We start from the raw sequence: 8,727 nt of genomic DNA on the forward strand, positions 1-8,727 counted from the left end.
CCCACCGGCCGGCCTGCCGGCCACCCGCCCGCCCCGGCCCTGTCCCCACTGCCGGCCGACCTGCAGCGAGCGCAGGCCCCAGCGAGGCAGCGCTGCGCTCGCTCGGAGGGCACACGCGGCCCCGCGCCCCGCACGCCGCTCGACAGCCGCCGCGCAGAGGCTGCCTGCCGCCTGCGCCCCGCACGCGGGCCGCCGGCTGCCGCCCAAAGGATGCCTGCGCCCCGCACGCCCGCTCCAGTGGTCCTTGCTTCTTCAATCGCTCAATCCTCGAGGACCAGGCAGTCTCTGCTAGCTTTTTTTTTTTGCGGGTATCTCTGTTAGCTTGTCTCTCATCTGAAACAATGTTAGCTTGTCTCTCATCTGAAACAAGAGCCTCTGTCCCCTGGATCCTTCACTTCCGTTGATGCATATTCCACACCTGATTGGCCAGTCCGCGAATCAAGCAGGAAGTTAATTCGAGTTTCGGATTAACCGTTGAGTTTCGGGTATCTGCGGATTTCGGTTTTGGGTATGAATTATCACCCGATTGGAAGTTCGGGTCAGGTTCGGGTTTTGATTTTGGGTGTCCAGATACTCCACCCGAATCGAACCCGATCCGTTGCCATCCTTAGACCCGATATTTGGATCGGGCACGTGGAGATCAACTCCAACATAAATATGCACGAAAAGGCTTGGAAGTTTCAACGATATTGTGAAAAAAAATTTGCCACCTTTTTTACGAGTGATCATTCACCTTGTGGAACCAGTAGTAATTGTTTGAACTGCCATTTGAGATCTGATTTGAATGATATCCAAGTACTTATATTAAGAGATTTCATTGTATAGACAATGCTGTCCATTATTTTAATGAACAACATACACAACCTGTGGGTTGGATACTGTACCAGCAGTCGTGGATTGTTTGGGATAATTGGTAATGTGAGGCATCGAGGAAAGCGATTACTGGTTGACTGGCCAGGTTGGCGAGTCGAATGGCAGTGTGCATCCTCCACGGCTCAGGATGCAAGGGCGCCGGCCACTCAGCTGACCTGCTGAGCCCATTTACTACTGCATCGCAGTCCACTTCAGCGACGGGTCATATGCAGGTAACCCGCACAGCCCGTGTATCCCGCCTGGCCGCCTCGTCCTCCCAGCTCCTCGCAGCAGCAGCCATCGCGCACCGCAGAAGCTGACTAATCCATCTTTCTTCCTCCGCTATCAGCTCTAGGACCTGCGCAGAAACTAGACTCATGCCTGAACCAATCTCAGCAAGCTTTTTTTCCGTTTCTTGCCTAGTTTTCTACTTGCAGCTGTGAATCACATTTCTCCTTCACGTGGTACAGAGAACAGAAAAGAAACTGGCTGTAAATAAGTAGTTGAAATTGTATAATTGGGAGATGGTTCTTTGCCTTGGTAAAAACTTTCAGTTTAGCCTGAGAAAAGGTCCTTGGAGTGATGTTGTGTCCTTTGAAGCAGGTAGCAACATGTATCCAGATTATATTTCCTTTTGGATTGTACATCTGAGAATTAGTTTTATTGGAGAAAGTGTTTAGTTCATGACATTGTTATTATCCTTTTTGCATTTCTAAGTTCACTAAAGAGTAGAAGATATTGCCGCATTGAAGAAGGTAGTAGATCGTGTGACATATTGCGTTGTTGTTCCTTGCGGATTGTGCACATGCAGACTATATATGTGAGAATGGGCACAGGCATCATGTTTCTGCATTGCCCAAAGCTCGGTGCCCTTTGGATGCTGTGATGTGCAGCATTCGTGCGCATCCTGCCATCTTGTGGGCCGCCGTAAACACCCGCAGCTAGCATGCGGCGTCTTCCTGGCTCACGCAAATGCCCACAAGAAGCTTGCGGCTGCTGCTGACAGGTAGTGGGTATCCCGACACCCGCCCCACTTGCAATTTGATACACGGCTCTGTCAAAAAAAAAAAAAAAAAAACTGCCGTGCCCGCGCATGGCTTGCCGAGGGTCTTGTTTGTACCACAGAGCAATGTGCTGGAACGCAAAGTGTCTTGGACACTGCAAAGTTCTATATTGTTGGGTGCTAAGGTAGTGACCTCATATGCGGGCATGGTGCCCGGGTATGCGGGATCTTTCGGATATGATGATGCTCCACGGTGTGACTGGGGTAGACCGCAGGTGGTGACAGCCCTGTCGGTCCGTCGGGAAGCGGCTTCTCGGTTAGCGTACTCCCCGACGTTCGGGTACGATGTAGGAGTTCATACAAAGATGAAACGGGATTGGATGTTCTCCAGTGCGGGTCATTCTCCCCGATGTCCCTAATTTTCCGGCACCTATAGTTCTAAGCAATGTGGCTAACGTAATTATCTGCTAACATGAATAGTATACTAGAAATCTTTGCCTATGCTCCCACTAACTTTAGAATTGCTTGTTTATTCTTTATTCATGAGAGTTGGTTGTTCTGTGTGTGTCACATTATCCCTGATTATTCTTTATTTATCACTTACCCCTGTATAGTCAGTGGTCTTCATCTTACTCATATGTGTCATGGTTATGCAACTAAGTAAATACTCTTTACACAACCTAGACATCCCTTGGGAAAATATAAATAACGATACCCTGAATACTTTCAGGTGAAATGCTACAACGGTATATCCGTGTGCTTGCGGATCCTTCTGTAAACGTTAAGACATACCACACCGTCATTTTCGAGGCGACGTTGCTAGGAACTAACCACTCCTAGTGATGACGCTAAGAAATGCCAACAATCATTTCTGGCGCCATTGCCGGGGACTAACCACTCCTAGTGATGACGCTAAGAAATGCCAACAAGCATTTCTAGCGCCGTTGCCGGGGATGGCACTAGGTGTAAAGTATATTTACTAAAGTATATAAACATGACAATATAAGTAAGAGGTAGCTACTGCTTATACAGGCTAATGTGTTTATCTTTTTGTTTTCTCCTGATTGGATGAAAACAGGGTAGTGCATGTCTGGTTTCTCCTTGCTAACAAATTTTGTTGAAAATCCCAAGAAGCTCGTGAGAAGGGTCCGACCTCGCGTCGTCCCTCCTCCGATCTCGCAGTCGACAAGCAAACCAGCTTCCCAAGCACCATCAATCACCGAACTGATGGCTGAGAAGACTCTCCGCGACTTCTCCATCCCCTCAGCTGCCAATGTGGCAACTAGACCCAACGTTAATGTTGGGGACGTGAACTTTGAGCTGAAGTCTATCCTCATAAATATGGTGCAGGCTAGCCCATTCTGTGGCAAGCCGAATGAGGACGCTAACGCCTGTCTCCAGAACTTTCTGGAGCTTTGCAAGACCGTAACCATACGGGGCATTACGACTGACGCCATCAGGCTCCGCCTGTTTCCTTTCTCCCTCCTGGTGAAAGCGAAACAGTGGTTTTATCAGAACAAGGAAGCCGTCAGCACGTGGGACAAGTGTTCCACGGCGTTCTTCGCTAAATTCTTTCCGTTGGGCAAAACCAATGCCCTGCGTGGAAGAATTTCAAGTTTCCAGCAGACAGGGATGGAATCCATCCCAGAAGCTTGGGAGAGACTGCAAGAATACATACTCGCCTGTCCTCATCATGGGATGGACGAGTGGCTCGTGCTCTAAACCTTCTACAACAGGCTAACGACTACATCCAGAGCCCACCTTGATGCTACTGCTGGAGGAGCCTATCTTGATCTCACCATTGCCAAGGCTACGGCCTTAATCGAGAAGATGGTCTCCAACCAGGGCTGGAACGAGGAGCGTTCCCAGCCCAGAACCAAGGGCGGAATGCATACCGTCAAGGAGACGGACATGCTTGCTGCCAAGCTGGACCTCCTACTGAAAAAGCTTGATGAAGGGAACCGGCCACAGATGCCTGTTCCCGTCCATGCCATGAACTCGTACTTTACGTGCGAGGTTTGCGGTGACGGTGGACATTCGGGGAGTGACTGCCCCGAGACCCGTGAAGACGCAGCCTATATCAATAACAACACCGGGTTCCGTCAACAAGGAGGCCAGGGGTGGGGTCAAGCACACCCACCATTACAAGGAGGAGGTAACAATTATAACTCAAATTTCAATTCGAACCAACCCTCCTTGAGAGACTTAGTCTTTGGCCAAGCTAAAATCAATGAATCATTAAATAGAAAGCTTGCTGCCAATGATAAAATTTTGGAAAGCATACATGCTAAAGTTGAAACTTTTCTTCTGCTCATAAAAATCAACTAAGTTTCAACAAAATGATAGAAACTCAACTGGCTCAATTAGCTGTTGCTGCTCCTATCTCTGAGAACGGGAAGATCCCGGGGCAACCCGAATCTCCCGTTGAAACTGCAAATATGGTATCTACCGGGTGGGGCAACCTTCCCCGGCAGACTCCTCGAACTAACCATGCAGGCAGGTACAATCTCCCGAAGAATGACACTTGGGATGGCCTGTTAGTAGCAGTACAAGAAGATCCAGGAGTCCCCATGATCAGCTGCTCAATCTTCGATCAATACTGTGAGCGTGCACTCTGCGACCTGGGGGCCAGTGTCAACATTATGCCCATGGTGATATACGAGAAACACTTATACCCTGCTCTCTCCCCAACATATATGTGTGTGCAGCTTGCAGACTCTACAATCAGGTATCCCGAAGGGATAGCCAAGAATGTCCTAGTCCGCGTGCGCGACTCCTTCGTCCTTGCAGACTTTGTAGTCATGGATATAGAAGGTGACCTCGGAATCGAGCTCATTCTTGGGCGACCATTCCTGAGGGCCGCCAGAGCAAGGATTGACGTAGGAAGAGGAGAAATCCGCTTCCGCGTTGGAAAGGAGAACATGTTCTTTAGATTCAAACAGAGGAAAGAGCAGTGTATCCTGAACCGACAGGATGACGAAGGGCAGGCAATCTGGGATGCACCAGAATCCCCACTACCAAAACCTACGACCACATGATCCAAAAGAAGATGTGCAAAGAAGGTGTGGCGTAAGGTCGCAAGCTCGTCCTCGTCCAATTCTCCAGGATGAGCCGAGCAGTGGTAAACACAGCAGGAGAAAAGTCCCGCTCGTCAGACTCAAAACGATGAGCCCTTGCCGAAGGTAAATCGTTACGTATCTCATATTCACTCTCCACCATTTTGCTTTTCTCAAATTTTTCATTTTTTCCCACTGCATATTTAAATATTTTCAAAACAACATTGCATGCTAGAAACTTTTCTGGCACCTTTTCTATTTTTCACAAAAATCCAAAAATATTTCCGAGCATGAAAATCCTTTGTAAAATAAATTTAAATATCTTTTCGAAGCAAAGTTTGGCCGGCACCAAAGTTTTAAAAGTTTTTGACCGTAAGAAGAGCAGTGGGCCCTGGCTGTCAACAAGGTGGCCCACCTAGGGTTCGGCCGAACCCTAGGGTCGGCCGGCCCCCTACCAACGGCTAGTGGGCCCAGCCTTTTCCAACGGTCACTAGCCGTTGAGCCTGGCCTCTCCCAATGGTGCCCGGCCATTCTACCTTTAAATAGAGGCCGAGGGATGAGTTTTGATCTCTCACACTCAACTCTCATCCACTCACTCTCAAACTTTGCTCTCGGGTTTTCATTTGGATTTTTGCTCAAGATTTGATTTCAAGATACCTCTCTCTCTCATTTCTTTACTGCAAGAAAGAAGGAGCAACTCACGGGTAAAAACATTCAATTCGGTTTCACTAACATAACCCGTTCGAGTTGCATTCGTTTTTGTTCCATCATGAAAGGCATAGGACGGAAGGTCTCCGGCGCATTCAAGAAGATGATGGGTGGAAGTTCATCCCGTTTGTGGGGTGGCTCAAGCTTGTACACACCCGAACCTACGCCTACACCAAGCACGATGGACTATGAAGAGGAAGAACAATATGAAGAGATGCAAGCTGAACTGCAAGCCAATGTCATAGAGATTGATGCGGAAGATGCACCGTACCTCGACTTGCGAGATGATCGTGAACGACAAGGCTATGCCATCCTCAAAAATAGAAGCTTCGTCCACACCCGAGCATTCGATCCGGACCTCCTCATCAAAACAGGTATGTATGAAGACTTCTCTAATGTTTGGCATGAAATGGGATGGGATAACTTCGTTCCCGTTGAGGAGTATGGTTCTCGATTCCTCACCATCCAATTTCTTTGCACTCTTCGGGAGGTGGAAAACGGAGTTTACTTTCGACTTTTCAGGAAAGAATATTTGCTTTCTTGGAAAACTTTTGCCGGCCACCTCGATTTCAATAAACGCTGGCCTATTTCTCTCCACCAAGCTTGCCGAGGTTTTAATCGTCATGAGTTTTGGTGCCGGATTTCGGGTCAAGTTGTCCATGGCAAGTTCGCACTTCGGTGCGGTGATATTCATAATCCAACTCTTCAGTTGATGCACAAGTTGTTAACCATCACTCTCTTTCCAAAAGATGATGTCCGACCCGTGCGCAACAATGAGTTGCTCATTCTTTATGCCATGGTCAACAAGATCAAAATCTCCCCCGTGCAAGCTTTGGTTAGGTAGTGGCTTTTGAATTTCAAGATGACGGGTCCTATTGAGTGCACTTCTTTGATTACTCGTATCGCTACACGTATCAGTGCCTTAGAGGGGAATTCTATTCCTTTCATTGAGGGCGACCGTGCGTATATCGACGAGGCTTATTTGATCCGAGGTCACACACTCAAGAAAGGCCCAAATGACTCTTTGATTTTCTTTTACTTGGGCTATACAAATGAGATTCCGTTACCCAATGCGGAGTTCCATTTGTATAATTACCATTCGCTAACCATCCCTCTCGTTCCACGAAAAAGGGGTCGTAGGCATAGATCTTCTGGTTTCCCTGGCAGGATGACAAGAAGCAGGACCAGAAGGGAGGCAGAGCCGACACCACCGTCTCAACATCCACATCATTCATATCAGCATGATGCCGGTGGTTTGTCATGGCACAGTGCCAGCACTGAGGAGTGGACACGGCAGGCACCAGGCCGCCGGTCCACCAGTTCCAGCTCCGGTGAAGCCCCGAACCTCATCAGACGGACATCTTCATCCCGAGGTTTCGGCGCCATCACCTAGCAGCTAGGTGAGCTGCGGGTGCAGGGCGACAACATACAAGAGACACTGAACCAACACATCGACAACACCCAAGCATGACAGCGTCACACTGGTGAAAGAATCCACAACATGAAGCAGATGTAGTTGCAGCGACAGGAGGAGTGGAGGGCATAATGCCGCTAGATGGGTTTCAACCCCGATCAGCCGTAGTAAGCCTGAAGTTAGCTTGGGGAGGACCCCCACGAGAGGTAACTTGTATCATTTATCATTACTGCTTTCATAACTTTGCATGAAACCCATAAAAATTTGGAAAATCCAAAAAATCCATAAAAAATTGCATAACTAAAAACAAATAAAAATTTGCGAAACTTAGAAAATACCAAAAATATTTTCTTTTAATATGTGTAGTAAGCATGGTGTAAGTTTTTCTTATTGAAGTGATGAATAGTTGCTCTATTAATTTCCTTCATATGCTTAGTTACAACTTTATGTTCTACCTAGTTTTGGGTTTGGTGGCTTAAAATGTTCAAACCTAAAACTTGAAACTTGTGGGTAGCGGAAAGCATGATCCAAATCTAAGTTGTTGTGAGCTATGATATGGTTAAGTAGAGTTGCTATGATCCTCTCTTATGTGATACTTGACATCCGGAGTATTTAATTTTTGAAAACACAAAAATATAATGAAGTTCCTCGATGATATGAAATTCCTATCCAAAGCCATATGTTATTTTTCATTGCAAAACCTTCCACATATGCAACTTGCTATCTCAATTAGCTTTGTCAAATTGTTGTGACCCTTAGTGAGATTCATTTCATACTCCCATGATCAAGATCACATACACGTTTCCACCACATGCTATGCTTCTACACTAGAAGTAAGCACACATCCATCCACAAAATAAAACTCCATGTCCATGTATGACACCACTCTCTCAAAAATATATCAAGGATATGGGGCTATGCAAAAAAGAAAATAAAAGATGTATACTCGAAGAAGATATGCCACATGCTTCAGTATGTCAAAAAAAGAGAGAATAAAAGATGCATACCCAAAAAAGATATGTAACATGCTTAGGCATGTCAAAACAAAAAGAAGAAGAAAGAAAAGATAGCCCCTTATCCAAAAAGAAAGAAAAAGAGAGAAATGGTGCATACAAAGGAGTTCATACACCATCCACCAAAAATTTCCACACACTTGCACATCTTGATCAAGGTTTAAGACTTGTTTCTCCTTTGGTTCTGGTCTTTGACTTAGCAAAATATGAGAAGTAGGTATGCCTTCAAATCCTCCATACTTACAGCTCCATAAAAACAGCCATTAGAGATAGGTTGAGGAAAAAAGGCAGAATAAAAAGCCTTGGTGAGGAATTGTACACATTGAGCGATCCGAGAGATCTTCCGAGGAACTTTATAAATTTCTTTTGAAAAAAAACTTTACAAAACCTCTGGATTGACGGTTGAGGTAAAGAGAAAGAAAAACGAGCACTTTACGATACCGTTCTGACTCTCAACCGCTAAAGATGAGGTGAAACTATAAGCTCCACAGGAGTAAGGTAATAGGTAAGAATAAAAATACAACTTATTCAAAATCAAGGTAAGAAGCATTCGGTTGTGCCTAAGTATGAGTTGGAAATTCAACATCGTAGCAACTCCTGATCAACAACGAGCGCCTTGTTTTGCTCAGGAACGAGCAAAAGGCTAGCTTGGGGGTGTTGTTGACGTTTGTTAAGTGCAAA

General features: G+C 46.3%; 1 non-coding gene across 1 annotated transcript; it reads right to left on the bottom strand.

Moving 5' to 3' along the window:
• Nucleotides 1-3,448: 3,448 nt before the first annotated feature.
• LOC120663222 lies at nt 3,449-3,555 on the bottom strand. Its single transcript, XR_005670440.1, has one exon. It is a non-coding gene; the product is annotated as a small nucleolar RNA R71 (small nucleolar RNA).
• Between the last annotated feature and the right edge of the window lie 5,172 nt (nt 3,556-8,727).

This window comes from Panicum virgatum, chromosome 2N (genome assembly GCF_016808335.1).
Source record: "Panicum virgatum strain AP13 chromosome 2N, P.virgatum_v5, whole genome shotgun sequence".
In the NCBI taxonomy this organism is placed as follows: Eukaryota; Viridiplantae; Streptophyta; class Magnoliopsida; order Poales; family Poaceae; genus Panicum; species Panicum virgatum.